The following is a 22764-nucleotide window of genomic DNA, read 5'->3' as shown; positions in this document are numbered from 1 at the left end:
CTCATGTTTGTACCCGGAACACCTCACTGGCCTGCCCTTGTCACTGGTCTGCCCTTGTCACTGGCCTGCCCTGGTCTGGTGATGCTTTCTGGGGTCTTCTGAGTATGCCTTGGTGTGGATGAAGAGTCTGGATGTGAAAACTCAGTAAGCTCTGTTCCTATGGACAATGGCAGCCTTCCTGAGAACACTGGAGAGGATCTCGGCCCTTGGCTTGTTTCAAAATAATTGGAGTAAACCAGCAAGCTGACGATAAAGAGTCTCCTGGGGCTCCAGCGGGAGCAACCTCAGCTGGCCGTTCTGAGCCTGGATTTCCACGGCGCTCAGTGGGAAGGAATGCTCTAAGAATTCTGCAGTCAGAGCCTCCTGGGAGGCCTGGCTTGGGTGGCACCTGCCTCTTTGCAGTTGCTCGGGTGCCGCGGCTGAGATGCCTGGTAGGGAGCACTGTGCGAGGTGAGCCTGTCTATGTCAGTTGCTCTGGCAAGAAGCACAAAGCCCTCTGTATTTATACGTTGGAATCAAGGTGACTGTCGTGTGTTTTCAGGACATGTGTACCAACATCTGTCACAGTCAGGTCTGTTCCCTGCAGGGTGGGGTGAGGGCAAGACTCCCTTGTACCAGTGGGGAAACTGAGCCTCAGGGCCATGAGGGACTGGGTGCGGGGGTCTCTGGAGTGGTGGGGCTGGCACCTGGGGGAGTGCTGGCGCTCTCAGGAGCCCGTGAAGGAGCAGGGGCCGGCATTAGCATGTGACCTGGGGCTGCGCAGTAGTTAGTGTTATCAGGAGTTGACTCTGTTTCATGCTGCATCCTTGCTGGGAACCTCCTCCTGCTCTCAGCCCCACCAAGCCTGGGGAGTGGTTAACCCATTATGGAAGATCAGTGCTCGGCCACGCATCAGCCGGTTCCAAAGAGCCTCTTCCCCAGTGGCCACTTCCTTTAATCAGTAAACACCTGCACTCCAATTGTCTGCCCCAGTGTTAAAGAAAAAAAATGATTCAGTGACATTTGGTCAAGCACAGGAAGGAAGTCTTCATTCAGGATGTGGTGACAGACACGGAGACTGCCGCAGTGGGGTCGTGCCATGGGGCAGAGAGATCGGGCTCACCTCTGAATGCAGCCTGGGCCAGTGGCGTTTACAGTCACGGAGCAGCGTAAGGGGAGTGGGCGTCAGTGGACGGAGCATTAGTAAGAGGAACATCAGAGGGAAGGGGGATTCTGGCCAAACCCACCTAGCAGGATTCTTTTTTAATTTGATTTTTGTGGGTACTTAGTAGGTGTGCCCACAAGATTTATGGGGTACATGAGATGTTTTTATACCGGCATGCAATGCATAATCATTACATCAAGAAAAATGGGATATCTATCCCTTCAAGCATTTATCCTTTGTGTTATAAACAATCCAGTGATACTTTATTTTTAAATGTACAGTTGTTATTGACTATAGTCGCCCTGTTGTGCTATTAAGTAGACCTTATTCATTCTCCTATTTTTTTGTAACTATTAACCATCCTCATCTTCCCCCTGCACCTCCTTACTACCCTTTCCAGCCTCTGGTAACCACCCTTCGACTCTCTATCTCCTTGAATTCAACCGTTTTGATTTTTAGATCCCACAAGTAAGTGAGCACATGTGGTATTTGTCTTTCTGTGCTTGGCTTAATTCACTTGACATGATGACCTCCAGTTCTGTGCACAATGTTGCAAATGACAGGATCTCATTCTTTTTCATGGCTGAATAGTACTCCATTGTATATAGGTACCACAGTGTCTCCATCTGATCTGTTCATCTGTTGATGGACACTTAGGTCTTGCAGGGCTCTTGCCGAAAGCAGGCCAGGGTGATCACGCATCACCTAGGGGGTGGTGGAGGATGAGGAAGGACCCTGATCAGATCTCGAGGGTGATCAGATGTCCGGGTGGGGGGTTCTTTCTGAGACTGGATTTTATAAGGAGGTGCACAGATGGGCCTCGGAGAAGGTTCAGGAGCCTGATTACAGTTTAGCCAAGCAAAGTATCTTTGTCATCAGTATGTTCCCAAGTTGAATATACATTTTGGAGGGAGGGTGACTGTTCCTTTAATGTCCTGTAAAGCAAACTGAGACCCCATTGACACTCAGCTGGAGAGAGAGCACAGCCCCTCCCCAGGCATTCGAGGTGCAAGGTGTTTTCCTCTAGAATAACAGGGGATCGACTCCCCACCCTTCCACGATCCACGCTGCAGCCTCCTTTTCTGAGGCTCCTCCCGCCTCAGTTCCTGTGTGGCCAGAGCCCTGGGATGTGGCCCACTTCTTCGTCCCCTGAAGCACACGGGCCAGGGCCTCTTCCTGCTGACTTCAGAGGGGGATTCATTGCCGTGCTGATGGAGACGACTGGAAGTACAGCCGTCTATGTCCTCAGGAGCCCCTCTTCTTGGGGTGCCGTCCTGATTCCTTGTCTTCATTCCAGCACCTTGCTTCCCGGTCCTCCAGGGAAAGATCCAAGTCTTGCTGCTTGAATTGCAGTTCTTTACACGGAGTCTTTCAACCCTGCTTTGACTGAACCCCTTTTATCTGGGTGAGGTGTTTGTGGGGAGGGGCAGGCACGTCTTTTAAACCCAAAAGACCCAAGAAAGCCTATCAAAAGCCCGAGAAAGCCCATTTTTCCCCAAAACAAAAGATCGCCCACCCTGAAGCTCAATTTTGTCACCTCCCAGGAGAGCCGGCAGTTGGGCTTTGTTTGGAAGGCAGTTCGTTTTCCTTTCTGCACAGTAGTCGCTGGGCACTGCCTGTGGACTCAGCCTGGAGACAGGCCCTGGGGAGGGATCCAGGGAGGGCTGTGGGTGGGCATCGCGCCTCGGTTGCCTCTCTGGGTTTTGTGGTGCCCTGTGGCTGAGCGGGGCTGTCCTTTTCCGGGGAGCAGAGGCCATCCCTGCTGAGGGTTTACCCTCGTTGCTGCCCATGGGCTGGTTCTTTGACCGTAAAGTTCTGCACTGAGGTCAGCTTCGGTTGCCGGCCTGACTGCCACATCTGGGTGGGGAGCTTTCTCTAGTCACTTAATGGCTTTCTCTTTGTGCCAGATGGGGGCCACATCTGGTTTAGAAAGCCGAGAACCCCAGGGAGACCACCATGGGCTCTCTACAAATATCAGGGTCCAGTTGTCCTCCCATGTTCTGGCTGAAGTCTCAGGGAGGGGCAGAGCCTCAGGAATGCTGAGTGATTCTAAGTCAGAGAGGACAGGCTGGGAGACTGGCCGCCTGCAGGGTGTTGGTCGCATGTGCATGTGCACACAGTCACACATCTATGACTATGGACATGCATACACATACATGTGCAAGAACACAGTAGAATGCTATGTGCACGACAGATGCCAGGTACTGCACACATGGACACATACATGCACACATGCATACGTACCTATATGATCCCTATATGCACAAACATGCATGCACACCCAGGTACACGTGCACCCACAGATACACATATGCACACAAATATAAAGACGTGTACGTGTGCACCAGGTCTGCACACATAAACACACCCGGAAGCCCGCTCTGCCACAGCCACTGTTATGCACATAGATGGGTACCCAGGGTCCGTATGCTGACCATTGCAGCTTCTGAAACAGCAGTTCCTGAAGTGTCTTCTCCCCAGGTGAGTGGGTGTTCGTGAAAATGGCTGTAACAAAGTATGGGTGCCCGGGCAGGTTTTGATGGGATGGGAAGAAGATGAGGTCTGAAGAGGTCAGGGAAATGGAAGGATCTGAGCTGGGTCTTAGGTGGGATTGGAATAAACAGAAGCAGCATGAGGCTGTTAAGACAACGGGGGCTGTGGAAGTGATGGTTGATGAGGAAGTTCGTAACTCAGGTGAGAGCAGGCTGGCTGGGCTGGGGTGGAAGATGCATAGGAGGACAGTCCAGACACAAGACTAGGTGGGTAAGATGGGGCCAGACCAAAGGGGGCCTAAGGGTTTGGGTGATAGGATGGACATTAGGAGCCACTGATCTTTCTTGGAAAGAGAAGGAAGAAGAAAAGGAATGCCTACTGCCATGCTCTTACTCTTTGTTAGTTTCTAAGCTGGATGCTTTAGTAGGCATTTATGAAAATGGCTGCAACAGAGTGTGTGTGCCCAGGGATGACTTTATAGGATGGGAGAAAAGATGATTTGTTTCATCTTTACCACAGTCCTGTAAGGTGAGACATTATTACTCCTATTTTTACACGAGTTTACTGAAGCTGAGAAAGGTGATGTAACTGGCCAGGGCTACATAAGTTGTCATGGGTTCAGCCAGTTTTCAAACTCAGCTCTCCCAGTTCTGAGGCTTGTGCATGTTCTCTCCCTCCTGAGAAGAGAAACAGAGCTAAAATTAATTTAGAGAAAGATTAATCTAGCTGCAGCAAGGATGCAGACAGCTTGGAGGCTGGGGTCAGGGGACCTGCTGTTGAAATAAACAAGAGCGAGATGAATGTGCAAGAGAAGCCTGGAGCATCTTGTCACACCAGAAAAGCAAGGAGGCTACCAAAGTGGACGTGGAGCCGAAATAGTTTCTACTGGCCGAAGATGAGGCGATTCAAGCACCAGTGAGGACTGTAGCTGCAAGGGATTGGTTACAGTGGATATATTGGTTGCAATTGATATGTTGCATCAGATGTGTTGAAATTCAAGCCTTGATAATGGCACTAAAAATGGCACCCACATCGATCACTTTTGGAAGATGTTGGGAAAACCATTCAGTCTTTGGGGAACTGGTATAAGAAGAGAAAGAATCAAACATTCCTTCTGCTTTTTCCATTATGGAATAAATATTACGTATCTCCAAGTGTCTGTCTTTTAGAAGCACTCTAGCTAATCAAGGAGGAAGGAATTGTAGGGTAAGATCAACACCATTTGACAACCTCAAATGAATGAATGGATCTGGGCAATGATCATCTATGTCTAGTGATAACACAAGAGCTGATCAAATACTATGCACCACCCCATGGAAGGAACGTCATCACCTTTGAAGTTCCTTAACAAAAAGAGTCATGACCAAATCAGATGAAGCCTCTAGAGTTACACATTAATTTACCAGAAATTCAAGGGACCAAGGAACATCTTAAATGGCATCTTGGGGATGACATCAGCAAAGGCCAGACTGCAGGATCACTGACTGGATACTTGATAATATTCAGAAATGGATATCATTTTTATTTATTTTTTTGAGACAGAGTCTCCCTCTGTCGACCAGGCTGGAGTGCAGTGGCATGATCTCGGCTCACTTCAATCTCCACCTCCCAGGCTCAAGTGATTCTCCTGCCTCAGCTTCCCGAGTAGCTGGGACTACAGGCATGCACCACCATGCCCAGCTAATTTTTGTATTTTTAGTAGACATAGGGTTTCACCATGTTGACCAGGCTGGTCTCGAACTCTTGACCTCAAGTGATCTGCCTGCCTTGGCCTTGCAAAGTGTTGGGATTACAGGCGAGTGCCACCGCGCCCAGCAAGAGATGGATATCATTTTTAAAGGGATGATAATGGTATTGTGGATATGTATTAAGAAAACTCTGATCTTTTCCAGATGCATTTATAAATATTTATGGATGAAACGATATGGTGTCTGGGGTAGAGGTTGGGGAAGTGAAAGGGAGATATGGATGAAACAAGGGTGGCCATGAGTTGGAAATTGTTGACTTTAGGTGATAGAAGTTCCCTGGGTTCTCTTTTCTGTTTCTGTGTATGTTTTACCAAGGGCATCAAGTGGAGAGGTAATGTTGCTGCAGTGAGGCTGGAAAAGCAGTGCATGAGGAAGCATTTCTAGAAGGGAAAGATTAATGAAGCAGAGCTGGGTCCGGGGCATGAAGTCGAGGATGAGGCGCCGTTGAGTCCAAGCCCTGGACATCCGCCCTTCAGGCCTCTGCCGAGAGTGTGGCCTGGCATGACTCAGGTTCCCATGGAGCTAGGCCCTGACTGCGGGCAAGCTCCTCTGCCCTTGGGGAGCTGAGAAATGTTCTCAGCCCAGCTGGGAAGATTGCCTGCCAACTCTTAATGATCTGTTCAATACTCCCAGCTCCAATGTCATCCACTCTGTGAATCCTTCCAGATCCCTCCCAGGCAGAGGCAGTCGTTCCTTCCTCTGGGCTCCCCAGGCACCTCGCTCAGGCCTCCTGTTCCGTGCATTCTGACTTGCATTTCAGTGGCTTGTGTTTAGTCCCTTGTCCCCAGGGCTGGGTGTGCCCCCAGGGTAGGGTCCATGCAGGAGCTGAGAGTCTTCCACACAGGAAGGCTGTGGATTACGACCCTCTTTCCCCTAGCAGGTGAGGACAGCCAGGGATAGACACTGCGGAAAGCGTGCCCCAGTGAGGTCTGAAGCTTGCCCCCCTCCCACATGGTCAGGGAGAGGCTCACCAGAATTGAGACCCTGAGCTGTTTCTATGGTCCCCTGAGCTGTGGCTTCTGACTCCCTTTCTCAAAGTCAAGTGCATTGAGGACCTTGGATCAAAATGATCCCAAAGGCCCTTCCCACTGAGGCATTTTCTGGGTCCCTCACATGCTACTCTGTGGTCTCAGAAGATGAGCGCCTCTGTGCCGGCTGCTGGTGGGGGCCAGGCTCGGGTGGTGAAACGGATGGCTGTGTACATCTTGCCTGGAAACCCGCGGAGAAGGTACAGTCGGTGGAGAGAGGTCAGGTGGGGAGCATGACGTGAGAAGGCCCTGGAGCCAGGGACGCGGTCACATGCCACTTTCGGAATCCCCTCTCTGCTCTGATTTTGGGAAGCTGGGCCGTCTCGGATGTCATTTTATACAACTGCTACTGAGTGCAAGTGGCCTCCCTGGGAGCATCAGAGTCTTGGATTCATTCCAACCTGTGTGATTGCATTGCGCCTGTTAAACTCCCTCCACAGCCTCCGTCGGATACTGTTGTCATTGAATTTGCTTTTTCATATCAGTTTTTGGAGGGGCATCTGCAGACAGCACGCTACTCAAAGCTGTGTCCCAGTGTGGAGGCCCAGAGAACCCCAGGCTGTGCTGACACAGGTTTCTGGAGCTCCTGGCCATATCCCCACCGCTGGGGACCAGGAGGCCGGGGTGACGGCTGCTGGTGGGCAGGGCTAGGGGGTGCTGGGGGCCTCCCTGCCCATTTGTTCTTATCCAACTCAAGGCAGAATGGCTCATGAAGGGGTCAGAGTGAGTGAGGCTGCAGGGCTGAGCCACACACTCATGGTGTGGGCCCGGCTGGGTGTCAGGGGTCAGGGCTGGCCCTGCTCAGGCTGGCCATGTGACTTTGGGTAGGGGGTGCTGTCCAAGTTAGATATCCCTGAGGTCTCTCCTAATTTTAACAGGATGCCTTTCAGCATCTTGGAATTGTCTCAGTACTGTGATATCAGGCAGCTCCCTCCAGGCCAGCCGGTCCGAGGTGGCCCACTGAGGCTCCCTGGCTCTGTGGCCATCAAGTCGGGGTGTGATGAGGAGACAGGGGCCTCTAGCCTTCCCTAGCCAGAAGGACCAGAAAGCATCCAGTCCAATCACAGTTAGGCCTTCCAGAGCTGCAGGTCCTTCCTGAAACTTTGTAACACAGAGACACGTGGAACGGCTTGGTAGACTCAGTCCCCTGCCTGCCATGGCATTGACTCGTGGGCCTTGGCTGTTGCCTGCAGTGGCAGTTAGGGCTCTGAACATGCGTGAAACCAGGTCCACTCTGTCACCCTCAGGCACATAGACCCGTCTTCGAATCCTGGGGGGAAGGAGGGGACGCCGTCAAAACACAGCTTGAATCCATTGACTTCAGTCCATTTCCCTCATTCTGCAAGTGGGAAATTGAGACTGGAGGTCCCACGGCCTGTCAGAGGGCAGACCAGGACCAGAACCTGGCTCCCACCACCTGTCCCAAGTTTCTCCCGTGGCACAGCCAGCCGTTCTCTGTCTCCTGCAGCAACTGAGAGCTCTGGGAAGGGGAGACTGGGAGATTTCTCACCTGCTTCCCCAGCACCTGCTGCCTCAGGGGACTGTGCAGGTTTGTTGAGTCAAGTGGAGCTAACCGCGTGGCTATGGAATTGTGAGCATGTCAGGAAGGGAGCTGGCTGAGGCACTGAGGTCCAGAGAGGCTAGTCCCCATGTCTGACCTTGGAGTGGGACACCACACCCACCAAGAGAAAGATGGCATTCGTATGCAGGACTCCAGTGAATAGATGGAGGATCTGCTCGGCCACCGTTCTCCTGAGCTGACTGTGCCTGGATCTCTGCAGGCAGCCGGGATGATATCTGCCCCTGAGGACAGCCAGTGGCTGCAGATATGTGGGGCCAGGCCTTGCACACAGGGCTGTACTGGGAGCATGTTGATAAACTTGCATTTTTCCAGTAGTCCAGTCACTGTCAACATTCTTCACCACCCCTGGAGAGGGGAACCTCATCCAGAACCCGTGGTTCTGCGGTATGAGTCTACATAAACCAGGCAACTCCTGGCAGACTTTACTTTCCTGGCCAGCAGCCCCCTGACCCCCACCTACCTTCTACAAGCCTCTTCTGACTCCAGAGGTCTCACACGCCCTTGTCTACAAGTGGGATGAGTGATGGAATCTTCTGGAATGATAGATTCTGGAACTCTGAGCTTCGGTCTCTGGAATGCATGAATGAATGAATGTTCTGTTTACAGGCATGTCCCCCTGAGTCCTCTGGATCTCCCATGGTCAGGAGAAAGTTCTCTCAAAACACTAAAAACTTGGTGGCTTTAGTCCGTGGCCTTTTCCTCCCCATTTCTGTTTAGTGAAGTAGTAGAGGGTCACTTTCTCTTCTAAACTTTCTCATGGGCCATTAGCGGGAGGAGATGCTCTATGGTCTGAGCCCTAATGAGTCCAGGACCTGGAGAGAGAAGGACCTGTGGGGGTGATGTAATCTGAAAGTCAATGGCCCAGGTATTCTAGTGGGCTTTAATCTGGATCCCAGTGCCCACAGAGGGGGTGTCTTGTTGTAGTCAGACGTCAGAGTGGTGCCAGGGGCACGGGGACGTGGTGCTGGGAGGCCCAGAGGCAGTGAGGGAGAGACTCTGCACTAAGGCAGCTTCCTGTTGGTTTTGCTCATAACAATCTCCTTCCAATTACCCAGGTCCAGGCAGCAGCTCAGGGGCGTTAATGACACTCCTCCAGCTCTTACAGTTAATTCAGCGTGTTCTGGAGGAAAACTCTGGCTTGCCTGTGGGTAACTCGGTGGCCTGTTTCCATGAAGTAATAGATGGTTCCTGTCTGCTGCTCTAGATACCAAGTAGCCACGGGGCATGGGTGGCCATCTTAGGACAAATCTCATAAAAAGTAACAGCCCGGATTTGGATGTCTATTGCCAAACATGTTGGGTTTTCATTCATTCGTTCATTTATGAATTCATTCATTCAACCTAGACTCAGGATCTACATAAAAGATCCCTCTAAGCATTTCCCCTACCCACCCCCTAAGGGAGTTCCATGGCTCCGATTATGAGCTCTGGTTGCTCTTGTTGGGGGAAGGGCTGTCCCTTCTTGTCCCTGAAGCCTGTGTTCCCTGTCACCTCCTCAGGATCCATGGCTCTGTCACTACTGGTGCATCCTATTTTTCTTTTTTTTTTTGAGACAGAGTCTTATGCAGTCATCCAGGCTGGAGTGCCGTTGTGCAATCTCGGCTCACTGCTGCAACCTCTGCCTCCCGGGTTTAAGCGATTCTTGTGCCTCAGCCTCCCGAGTAGCTGGGATTACCGGCATGCACCACCGTGCCTAGCTAATATTTGTGTTTTTAGTAGAAACAGGGTTTTACCATGTTGGCCAGGTTGGTCTCGAACTCCTGATCTCAAGTGATCCGTCTGCCTCCGCCTCCTGAAGCGCTGGGATTATAAGTGTGAGCCACTGGAACGCCAAAGATTCTTGCCTTAGCCTCCCCGAAGAATTGGTGTGGTGGCCGCCTGCAGCGAGTCACAGAGACACAGACCAGTAGAGAGAAAAAGCTGCAGGCTTTATTGAGCAGAGTGAAAGTGCAAAGCTTCCACAGCGTGGAAGGGGTCCCGAACGGATAGCCACTGTTGGTTTTGGGTGATTGCCTTTTAAACTCTATAAGGTGGGAAATACGTGTGGCGGGAAGATGTTACCAGAGTGAGAACCAAAGGCAGTAAATTATTTTGTGACATGTCTCAGATTTTGAGGAAAACCAGAATTGAAACTTAGGTTTTATCTGCTTTATGACCTTGCAGCGGCATGGTAAAGGAGACAGCATCTCACAGGACTGCACAAAGTATGTTCACAAGGAATTGGAATTGGGAGTAGAGATAAGGCCTGCTGGTCACAGAAAAACAGGCAATTAACATTTATTTTACTTTAGTTTCGGGGGAGGGGGAAGGGAGAGAGGGAGAAAGGACACAGGGAAACTTACAGCAAAATTTTCACTGTTTATAGCTTTCTTGGGGAAGCAAACACATGCGCAAATCCTGGTGTTAGGAATATTTTAAGCATATATCTTCAATATTATCCATCCAGGACCGAAGGAAGTCCTGATGTGGGAAATGAGTGAGTCTCACAGCTTTCTGAGCTCCTACTCCACCCAGGAAGCTCAGCTGGCCCCTCCTTTCACCACCGAGCCTGGCCTTCTATGTCTTTCATGTGTGTTCATGTCTTTTCTCTCATAAAAGTTCCTTCAGGATTCCTAACTTCTCCCGTTATGTCTCCTCTCTCCTCCCATTCCCAGCCAGGGTTGTTCCCTACCTCCTCTTCCCATGAAAGTTTGGCTTTCAATCCTACATGACCCTGAAATGACTTTCACCCAGACCACCAGTGCCCCCTGTATAGACGCAGGCCACGGGCGCTCCCTTCCTCCGGTGGCCACACCTCTGCGGTGACTACTCCTCTCTGGGAATTCTCCGTCCCCTGCCTCCGGAGGCGCCACACTCTCTGGGTTTCTGCCTCTCTGGTGGCTCCTTCGTGACGTCTCTTCTCAGCCCTTCAGTCCCGTGCTCCCTGGGGCTCTGTCTAGTCTCTTCCTCTCCACATCGCTAGGGCTGCAGTTTCCATTCGTGTCCCAACATCACCCCAACGACAGCCTCTCCCCAGGTCTCCCTCTCCTCCCCAGTGATCTATTTTGGTTATCTCCATTTGAGTCTGTCAAATTTTGCATTTCTCTTGCCATCTCCAAAGATCAGCATCTCCATCCCCATCATGGTTTCCTGTCTTCTTCCCAAATCCCCGCTGAACTTTTCCATTTCTGGCCTCCATGCCTGCCATCCACTCAGTAACTCACAGCAACAGATTCCAGTCCCGAGATTGTCTCTTGTGCATCCAGTCCTCCCACCACACAGGGTGCAGTGCTCTCTCCGGCCCCCGTCACCGGCCGCCTGCACTGCCTGCAGCACTTGGTCTCACGGCACCTGCCGTGCCCCCCCCACCCCAGCTCTTTCCCTACCATGTAAATAGAAGGGCCTTTCTACAATGCAGTTTCTCATGTCACTCTTCTGCTGGAAACCCTTCAACGATTTTAGAGTCACCATTAAGATAAGTCAGGTGAAATATTTCAGACTTTACCAGACCCTTCACGACCACAGTCCGCTCTTCTCCAGCTATTTTTTTCTTTCTAGAACATTTGATATGGTTTGGTTGTGTCCCCACCCAAATCTCATCTTGAATTGTGGCTGCCGTAATTCTCACATGTTGTGGGAGGGTGCTGGTGGGAGATAATTGAATCGTGGGAGTGGTTTCCCCCATACTGTTCTCGTGGTAGTGGATAAGTCTTACAAGATTGGATGTTTTCTGTTTGTTTTGTTTTATTTATTTTTATTTTTTATCTTGAGATGGAGTTTCACTCTTGTTGCCCAGGCTGGAGTGCAATGCTGCGATCTCTGCTCACTGCAACCTCTGCCTCCCAGGTTCAAGTGATTCTCCTGCCTCAGCCTCCCAAGTAGCTGCAATTACAGGTGCCTGCCACCATGCCTGGATAATTTTCATATTTTTAGTACAGATGGGGTTTCACCATGTTGGCCAGGCTGGTCTCAAACTCCTGACCTTAGGTGATCTGCCCGCCTCAGCCTCCCAAAGTGCTGGGATTACAGGCATGAGCCACCGTGCCCTGCCAAGATCGGATGGTTTTATAAGAGGTTTCCTCTTTTGTTTGACTCTCATTCTCTCTTGCCTGCCACCGTGTAAGACGTGACTTTCACCTTCAGCCATGGTTGTGAGTTCCCCCCAGTCACATGGAACTGTGAGTCCGTAAAACCTTTTTTCCTTTATGAATTACCCAGTCTTGGGTATATAACAGCAGTGTGAAAATGGACTAATATAACATTCTCTTCAGGATCAGTCACCTGGGTAACAACTAATAGCCTTATAGGCTATTTGTGTCCCTCCCAAAATTTATAGGTTGAAGTCCTAACCCACAGCATCTCAGAATGGGACTCTATTTGGAGAGAGAGTCTTTAAAGAGATGATGAAGTTAAAGTGAGGTCATTAAGTGAATCCAGTAGGACTGGTGTCCTTCTAAAAGGGGAGATGAAGACATAGACATGCATAGAGATAAACCATGTGAGGACACAGGGAGGGGACGGCATCTCCAAGCCAAGGAGAGAGGTCTTAGAAGAACCAGCCCTGCCGACACCTTGACCTTGGACTTCCAGCCTTCAAGATCATTGTGAGAAAATGCATTTGTGTTGTTGAAGCTGCCCATCTGTGGTATTTTGTTACTGCAGCCCAAGCAAACTAAGATGTAGGCTTTTGACATTTCACCTCGTCCAGGAGGCCTTCTTTCTCTCCACACGCTTGACTTCCCTTTTTCAGCTCTTCTTTTTTTAAAAGTTTTAATTATTTGTGGGTAGATATTAGGTGTATATATATTTATGGGGTACATGAGATGTTTTGATACAGGCTTGCAATTTGTAATGATCACATCATGGAAGATGGGGTATCCAGCTCCTCTCAAGCTTTTATCCTTCATGTTTCAAACAATCCAATGACACTCCTTTATTTTCTTATTTTATTTTTGAGACAGAGTCTCACTCTGTCACCTAGGCTGAAGTGCAGTGGTGTGATCTTGGCTCACTGCAACCTCCGCCTCTCAGGTTCAAGCTATTCTCGTGCCTCAGCCTCCTGAGTAGCTGGGACTACAGGCATGTGCCACCACGGCCAGCTAATTTTTGTATTTTTAGTAGACAAAGGGTTTCACCATATTGTCCAGGCTGGTCTTGAACTCCTGACCTTGATCTGCCTGCCTCAGCCTCCCAAAATGCTGGGATTACAGGCATGAGCCACTGTGCCCAGCTGCTTTTAGTTGTTTTTAAACATAGAATTAAATCGTTTTTGACTCTAGTTACCCTGTTGTGCTATCAAATACTAGGTCTTATTCTTTCCATTTTTTGTACCTATTAACCATCCCTACTTCCCACCCCCCACGGACTGTCCTCACTTCCTGCCCCACCTCCCACCCTTCCCAGCCTCTGGGAACCATTCTGCTACTCTCTGTCTCCATTGTTTTTATTTTTAGCTCCCACTGCAACACTTCGTATGTGTGGAATCGCTTCTTCAGTGTCTGGGTTCCTTGCAAGTCTTTGAGGTTCTGTGAAAGTAGAAACTGGTGCTAGTGCTGATGGCTGTATCTCAGTGCCTCACACATTCCTGCTGTCTGGAATCTTCCAGGCACTATATATGTGTGACTGACTGAGGAAACCAGTGGGCAGCATTGGAAACATCCAGGAAGATCCTTGGAGCTGGAAGACCGCCCACTTCGTGCAGGCTGCGTTGACCACAGAATTGGAGCCCAACTGTTGAGTTCCGGTGAGGGAGACGTAGGGACCAAGGAATAACTTCCCCTTCACCCTCTGAAGGTTCATTGAAAATTACTAGCAAGAGGTAGATTAATAGGAGAAAAGACATACAAATGTATGATCAGTGTGTTCACACGCGAGTCTTCAGAATGAAGAGCCCAAGATACAGGGGGAAGTATCTGTTTTTATGCTTATGTTCAACAAAATATGGAGAGCCACGTGAAAGTATGATCAGATGAAAAAGGTCTGATTTAATGCTAGTAGACAGAGTGAGGACACCTAGCAAAGCCTGTCTCTCTAGATTCTTCATGGCCTCTCTGAGCCACGTTCCTTCCTTCTGGGTATGAGCAGGACCCTCTCTGGAATGGAGATCTTATGACCTACAGTCAGACACAGTAGCTCAGAGAATTTCTTTATGGTCTGCTTTTACAAAGAAATGCAGAGGGATAGTTAGAGTGGATTGTGAGGATTTATGGCTGGCTTTGGGGACAAGGGGTTCTAGAGTCTATGACCCGCTTGTGGAAGAGAGATTCCAGTTTCTATGACTAGCTTTGGAGGAGAATGGGTCTGAGAGACAGGAGGGCAAGATAAGGTAAAAAGAGAAAACTTTTGCGTCTGATGCTGCTTCTGAGACCTTCATTTTGGGGTGTCATTTTCTGAGCCCCAACAAAGGCAATGGGAACCTTGATTCCTAGATCTTGTCTATTTCCTTTTCACTGCTGATTGTTCAGGAACAAATGGAAGTGAAAGGAAGATTTGAAAATATCATTAAGAAGAATGGTGTGTGGATTCGGTGATCAGATCCTATGTGGCCTCTTTAATGAGGCCTATTTGGAGAAGGACAGGTAAGAGGAAGGTGTTCACGGTGGGAGGTGAAGTTTGGGGAGGTAGCGAGAGGCTGTCAGGAAGGAAGGGTGTGGTGTGGAGACTGTCCTCACTCAGGGCTCATTTTCCTCCAGGGTCTCCCTAGATAAGGAGGGTCCAACAGCCTGCTCTTGTCAGTAGCTCCTGAGTGAGGCAGGGATGTGGAGGGGAGGATTCCAGAGGCTTCCATGACACACACCTCAGTGTATGTGTGTTTAGACCATTTCTTCCTGCACTGCTTTTTCGTCTTTTCAAACTGAGGGTGGAGGAGACCCCAAGCTTCCTGATAACAGGAAGATAAAAGGCTTCTCTTCCCCTTTGCTCCTTTCCACATTTTCCCTTCCCCTCTTCCTGAATCTTCTCTTACCTCATCTTCTGCGCCATCCCTAGCCCAGGCATGCTTCTCCAGGGGCGGGCTCTGGCCAGGCTGGCATCATGCGACCACTTCCTGCCGGTGTTGGATGGAGGAGGGCGTGTGGACCGACCACATTCTTGCTCTGGGACTCAGGAATGGCCAGGAGGCCCCTGCAGGCAGCTGGATGATGGGAAATGTGCGTCCAGTTCGAAGAAGCCCAAGAACCGCAGGGTCTTCGTGCATAGCCACGTGGACTGAGAAGTGGAGCACTGGGCTGTCGGACGGGGAATGAGGCAGAGGTGGGGGAAGAGGGGAGGAAGAGACTGAGAATGGCCTGGGTTTCTGAAGATTTTCTAGTTCCTTCTTCCAGGACTTTCTGGAGGCCTACCTGCGTGAATTTCCTGAGTTACCCCCTCTGGCTTTATCGTATGTGCCTCTTTTCTCCTAAGCTGGCTTGAGTTGGTTTCTTTTAATTTTTATTTATGTATTAATTTTTTTGAGATGGAGTTTTGTTCTTGTCACCCAGACTGGAGTGCAGTGGCACGATCTTGGCTCACTGCAACCTCCGCCTCCTGGGTTCAAGTGATTCTCCTGCCTCAGCCTCCTGAGTAGCTGGGATTACAGATGCCCTCCATCATGCCCGGTTAATTTTCTGTATTTTTAGTAGAAACGTCTTTTTACCATGTTGGTCAGGCTGGTCTCGAACTCCTGACCTCAGGTAATCCACCCGCCTTGGCCTCCCAAAGTGCTGGGATTACAGGCGTGAGCCACTGCGCCCGGCCTGGTTGGTTTCTTTCAATATGACCAAAAGTACCTGGCCACCTCCCTTCTGTCTCTCCATCTTCTTTTTGTCTCTCTCCTGCCTTCCCTCTCTTCTCTCCTGCCTCCATTTCCTTCCCTTTCTTTCCAGTCATGAGTCTAAAGGGTCAGTGCCAGGAACAGACAGGCCCAGGCAGCAGAGATGGGCTGTCCCCTCCCGGGCTGCTTGTAGGTGCTGAGTTCCACTGCTTTCCTCTTCCGAGGTGTGGAGAGAGGCCTCCCCTGTAGGCTTGGCCGGGCCTGGTAGGTTTTTTTGTTTGGTTTCCTGTAAATCACCTTCCCAAACCGAGATCTACTTCTTTGAGCTGATAAATATCTTTGTCTTGTGTGCCCAAGTTCAAAACCACCACCCTAGCAACGAAAACATACACTTGTTTTTACCTGTTTCTATATGGGGTCACTTCTATGTATATTTTAGAGGCACAGCGTTTCCCCCCTAACAGAGAGACTGATTCCTGCAGAAGGTCTCACTGTCCTCCACGGGTAGAAGTGACACAGCACGCGTGTGTGTGTCTACATTAGATATGGAATTGAATCATGGTAGTGCAAGTTTAATGACAGAGGGAGAGAAGAAAACCCTTTAAAATACTTTGCTTGATCAAAATTTCTAGGTCCCATACTTCATATTTGTTAATCCTCCTGGGAGAAAAGTGCTACAGTAATGACTAAAGCATGCTGAGTTTAGCCTCTCTTTATTGAAAAGGAATTTTTTTTAAAGGAGTTTAATTTGAACAGCGGCTTCCGCCAGTCTCGCTGTAATTACAGCCTTCCATTTCGATTGCAAGTTGTATCAAGCTCGGGAGAGCCATAGGGTGATGTGAGGGCTGGAGAGACAGGCAGGGAAGGCTTCTTTCTGGGAGGATTTCTATTGCTTTTATATATAGATATATTCTTTTTTTCTGAGCCTTCACTTAAAATACAGGGTGAACAGACTGTCAGAGCAGGGCTTGGCGTGAAAGCCTATTATTATTAATTTTTTTTTTTCCATGACAAACTTCCTCTGGGTTTTTGTTGTGTTGGTTTCCTGCCCTCCCCGCATCCCTGCTGGGGTATGAGAATCAAAGCTCATCCCACAAATGGAGAGAAGAGGCAGGTCACAGATCAGCGTGCTGGTGGGTTCCTCCCACTGTCCTCAGGACACGCCGGTCAGTTTGTCCACCCTGCCTCTCCCAGCACCTCCCAGCCCCATCCCCTCCTAAGGGGTGTCTCAGGACCCGGCAGGCTACACTCAGTGCTGGATGATTCATAATCCATCCGCTGGAGCCACATGTCTGCCAACCCTCATCCTCTGGCCCCAGCGCCATGAGAATATCCTCTGTCTTTATCCTGCACCTATGCGGGCACAGAACTCAAAAGCATCCCCTCCCGCGATAGCAGGAGTGAGCAATTGGTGAGAATTTACAGATCTCATAGGGGAGACAGTTACAGGGGATCACGCCACAGCAAGCTACTTCAGGATGCATTTTAGATGTTTTGTTTCTCGGCCGGGTGCGGTGGCCTCATGCCTGTAATCTCAGCACTTTGGGAAGCTGATGGGGAGTAGATCACCTGAGGTCAGGAATTCGAGACCAGCCTGGCCGACATGGCAAAACCCGGTCTCCACTAAAAATACAAAAATTAGCCAGGTATGGTTGTACGTGCCTGTAATCCCAGCTACTTGGGAGGCTAAGGCATTAGAACCACTTGCACTGGGGAGGCGGAGGTTGCAGTGAGCTGAGATCACACCACTGCACTCCAGCCTGGGCGACAGGGTGAGACTCCATCTTAAAAAGAAAAAAAGATGTTTTGTTTCTCTAAAATCTTTTCTCTGAGTGTGTTTCTACTCCCTGTCCCCAGGAAGTACCTAACCTAGGTGGCTGTCCTCTCTTCTTTTATGCAGAGTGAAACCCTTTGTCTCAGCTCCCGGACTTGCACAAAAACCCAGTATGGACCACAGCACAACACAGAGCTGCCGGGTGAACCAGATCCACTTTCCATAAAAGGCAGTTTTATGATTATCTTTGATATAGAAATAGGTCACTCAGCATCAGGGATGGATCAAAATATTTCTCTCCTTTGCCTAAGAGCAATAATTGAATGAACAGCTCTTCTTCGTTATTGAGGTTTTAATCGGTAAAACCTGTCATTGACAAAGCATTGAGGTTTTGTCAATGTTACGTCGCATTTAACACTCATTAGATGCCCTCCCTCTGAATCCGCATCTCCCACTGTCTTTAATTAGTTCAGGAAATTCCTTGCAGTCTCCTCAATGCCAGCACTGGTCTGGTGGAGACAGAACCGGAAGGGAGACCACTCCGGGGAAGTAAGAGGGAGCTACAAAGACACAAATGGGCCCTAACTGCTTTGCCTTCCTGCCTGGCTCGACAGTCTTCCTGTTGCTTCAAGAAAAGTCCACACCTCTCAGCATGGTGTGCAAGGCCCCCCGCAGTCTGACATCCATGGGGCTTCTAAGCCTCCCCTCCTGCCCCTTTTCTCCTTTTTAGCCAGCTGGGTATGCGCTCACCCTGAACAGGGATTCCCACATAATGCTGGTCATGGGTGTTCTTCAATCTCTAGGGCTCTCCAGGGTCTTGTAACTGGAGACCACTCCCCTTCTCACAGCAAAAGTGAACCCACCTTTGCTATTACCCTACTGTACATGGGAGGGTGTAACTGACATGGGAGGGTGGAGTCCTGAGTTGGACCTCAGACTCCCAGTTCTGGGAAGAGGGTGGAGCCCCCCCTGTCCCCACCCTGTTTGGGGAGCTACTAACCCCTCTCACGTACCATTCTTGGAGGGCAAAGTGTGGGACACTGTCAGAGTCTTGTCCGCTGGGCTCTGTTCTCTGAGTTCTTCCCCACCTGCTGCGCAGAGCTGGAAACTGCAGCCTTACTTGCCAGGCTCTGCGAAGGTGTGCACCAGTAGCCATAGGGACTGGCTGTTGATTCAAGCAGGTTGCTGGAAATAATGGGCTGACACCTGGAATGGGGTCGGATTTGTCCCACTAACCTGGGCCACTTTGCCAGGCCCTAAGGGTGGGCACAACTTCTTCCACCCTCACGCCACCTCGGGCATTCATGGCTCATGACAAGCACCTGAGAGAGGCTCTGTCGTCACCTTGTGTCCAAAGCCTGGCGCTGTCTGCCCTGCAGTAGGATGTGTGTGAGACGTGGCTTGGATAGCACCAGGAAGGAGCATGAACTTATTACCTGACTGATAGGGTTTGCCTGTGTCCCCACCCAAATCTCATCTTGAATTGCAGCTCCCATTATTCCCATGTGTTGTGGGAGGGACCTGGTTGGAGATCATTGAATCGTGGGGGTGGTTTCTCCCATACTGTTCTTGGGGAAGTGAATAAGTCTCACGAGATCTGATGGTTTTATAAGGGGAAACCCCTTTTGCTTGGTTTTCATTCTCTCTTCTCTGCCGCTGCTTAAATGTGCCTTTTGCCTTCCACCATGGTTGTGCGGTCTCCCCAGCCACGTGGAACTGTGAGTCCATTAAACCTCTTTTTCTTTACAAATTACCTGGTCTTGGGTTTATCAGCAGTATGAGAACAGACTAATGCACTGATCCCTGGCACAGCCGGGAGGGATGCCTGCCTGTCTTGAATTTGCACTTGTCTCACCTCTGACCCCATCAGTCAGGGGGTGGGAGCCAAAAGCCAAGGGGCAGCTTTGGTCCTCAGTGAGGGCTGGCCCAGCGGCTCTAATCTATGACCCTAACCTATTTTCTGAATGATCCACATCTTCACCACCGAGGAATATTCCATAGGACATATGCAGCCCATCTTTTCTACCATCCTGCTGGACAGTAGTAACTAACATGGGAGGGTGAAGCCTTGAGTTGGACCTCAGGCTCCCTGTCCTAGGAGGAGGGTGGACCCCCCATTCCCACTCTGTTTGCTGCAGCTGCTAACCTCTCTCTGTAACGATTTCTTTTTTCCTCCCTAAGACTTGAGCTTGCAGTAGTATTCTCTTTCTTTAAGATTTCTATGGCCTCCACTTTCTCCTCTTCCACTGGGGCTAATCACGAAGCTTCTGGAAGGCCCTCAGGCTGTTCACGGAGCCTGAGGTTGTTTGTGAACTGTCAGTTTTTCCAGGCAGACTTCTGGCTGTGTCGTGCTAGGTTTCCTGCCGTGTTTGCCTCCTTCTCCACTGCCTTGCCACAGCCCCCTTCAATCTCACTCCTAATCACGAATCTCTTCACCCTCTTTCCTCCAGGCACTGAGAAACTTAACTTTTCCCAAATTCTCCCAGAACTCTTTATTCCAGCAGATCTGCCTCCTCTTTCGGGAAGCTATATGATATGGACAATGTTCGTGTTCCCTCAAAGTTCATTTGTGGAAGCCTTAACCCCCAAGGTGATGGTATTTGGAGGTGGGGCCTTTGGGAGGTGATTGGGTCCTGACAGTGGAACCCTGATCAATGGGATTAGTGCCCTTATCAGAGACACAAGAGAGATGATCTCTGTCTCCATCATGTGAGGCTATAGCAAGCAGGTGGCATCTGTAAACCAGGAAGAGAGCCCTCACCAGGAACCGAATCAGCTGGTACCTTATCTTGGACTTCCCAGCCTTCAGAACCATCATATATAAATGTTGCATAAGCCACTGGTTTATGGTGTTCTGTTATAGCTCCCCAAGCTAAGACATCATCTATGTTTGAACATTTTGTGCCAGAGCTGGGCACTGTGGTGCATGCCTGGAATCCCAGCACTTTGGGAGGCTGAGACAGGAGGATTGCATGAGGCCAGGAATTTGAGATCAGCCTGGACCCCTGCCTTTACAAGGAAAAAAAGAAACTATTAGCCTGGCATGATGGCATACTTGCAGTTCCAGCTGTTTGAGAAACTGACGTGGGAGGATCTCTTGAGCCCAGGAATTTGAATCCAGCATTGGCAACATAGCAAGATCTCCTCTTTAAAAAAAAAGAGAAGGAAGAAAATAAAATTCTGTGGCAGAAGAGGAGTGTTCACACCACCTCCTAAGAAGATTCCAGAGCCAAGTTCCCAGCTGCGCATTCCAAGTCCTTCTTGCTTTGAGAGGCGATTCCAATCTCCATAACCTTGGCTCTGGATGCCAAACAGCTCTGCAGTGTGGCAGGACTCGGCTCTGACTCCGTGGGACCCTAGATGTGATTCCGGCACAGCTTTGCTTCAAGGTTTGGAGATCCAAGATGGTAGCCTTTCCTCCTTTTCTTCTATAACCCATGCAACAGGCTCCATATCTTTTTGCCCAGGATGTGAGCTAAGAGTGGGAGAAGACAGCCTAATTTTTTCAGCCGTTGAAGGGGGCTCATAGCCCATGCTAAAGATGATTTTCTTGCCTGGGTTGGCTGGAGCTGGGGTTGGGGCTTAGTCTATGCCTGTAGCTGGTGACCAGCTTGGCCACTATCCCCTTAAAGTAAACACACACATGAGCACAGGAGAGACCAGGGTGCTCACATAGATCTTAAGGTCTTTGGTGAGAAGTCTAAGCTTCAGAGGTAGGGGTGGGAAGAGGAGAAGAGTCAAGCAATAGACACTCCTCCCGTGCCTTGCCGTGGTCTAGCAACCTTGTGTCCGTTTTACTGAGAGCATGGCCCTCTGGGCTCAGCCTTTGGGATGGCCCCGGTGTGTGGTGCCCTCTCTGCTTTACTATTTCCTTCCCACCCAGTTTTTCTGCCCTTTGAACTTCCTTTTCCCCGACTCCCCTTCTCCTCTGCCCCACCTCCACCCTCAGACTACCCTGGAATTTGAGAAGTTTCTAGTTTCTTCTGCTGTTTTGTAAGCTTTCCTCACCTCTGGAGACAGTCACGAGCCAGGTACACCATCCGTTCTGCTGCCTGGTGGATGACAGGGGTGGCGGTGGGGATTTTCTGCTCTCAGTGGCAATTGCCCATTTTTTCTCTTAATTTACTTTAAGTTCCTAACATCAGTCAGATACATCTTACATTGCAAGGGGTTGTTTCTGCCAAAAGTCCTCACTGGTTTTACATTTGAGATTCGGAGCCTCCCTGCTAGCCTAATACCAACCTTATTATGCAATAGGAAGTCCTCCACAGCCCCCGCCCCCAGCACTGCCTTCTGACTGGGTTACCTCAAAGCACTTTCATCCTTCGAGTCAGCTCTAAGGGGTCCCAGGCCTAGCATCTCTCTGGCCACAGGAGGGGGAGAGAATGGGGGCTTGGTTGCGCTGCCACACTTGAGATTGGAGGCCAGGTACGGTGGCGCACACCTGCAATCCTAGCACTTTGGGAGGCTGAGGTGGGAGGGTCACTTGGGCCCAGGAGTTTAAGGCCAGCCTGGGCAACATAGCAAGACTCTGTTTCTGTAAAGTACAAAAATTATCTGGGCATGGTGGTGCATGCCTGTAGTCTCTCCTACTCAGGAGGCTGGGGCAGGAGGATCACTTGATCCTGGGAGGTCGAGGCTGCCGTGAGCTATGATCTCACCACTGCACTCCAGCCTGAGTGAGAGAGTGAGACCCTCCCTGTCTTAAAAAAAAATTGGAGGTAACTGAGAGGTGGCCTTCTCTGAGACCTGTCACTTTACAGACAAGAAGCCTGAGGCTTCGAGAGGTTAGGTGACTTGCTGAATCCCACTGTCCACAAAGGCGTGGAAGAATTGGGGGTGGAGTTGATCTCCTCTTGGAGGTTGCAGATTGATGCACACTTCCTGGGCTGCCTTGGAGGCATGGGTTGAGGTGGAGTCCAGCCTTCAGTGGCTCTCACGGTTGGCTCCTGGCCTCCACTCCAATACTTTGCTGGGACAGATGTCATCTCCAGAGGCAGCCCACACACTTTTGCTGAACACGTCTTTCCTTCATGGAAATGCAATTAGTCTCTCTGTGGTTTCCACCCCGAGGTCCTGGTTCTTCCTCTCAGAGTCAGTACCCTCCTGCCCTGATAGCAGTGGTCCCGGGAAGTGGCCGTCTGTCTCTCTGCCTTCTCTCCTCCCTGTCCCCCTCCCTCGTGGGAAGCCTCAGGGCTCTGCACGTATGCTCCGGGGGCGCCCCCTTCTAAATAGGAGAAGCACACTGCTTTCTCTGTGCCTCCCAC

The sequence above is a fragment of the Rhinopithecus bieti genome, unplaced genomic scaffold (assembly GCF_001698545.2).
Source record: "Rhinopithecus bieti isolate Rb0 unplaced genomic scaffold, ASM169854v2 scaffold_13900, whole genome shotgun sequence".
Lineage (NCBI taxonomy): Eukaryota > Metazoa > Chordata > Mammalia > Primates > Cercopithecidae > Rhinopithecus > Rhinopithecus bieti.
The sequence above is the reverse complement of the archived record's forward strand: the minus strand, read 5'-3'. Positions refer to the sequence as shown.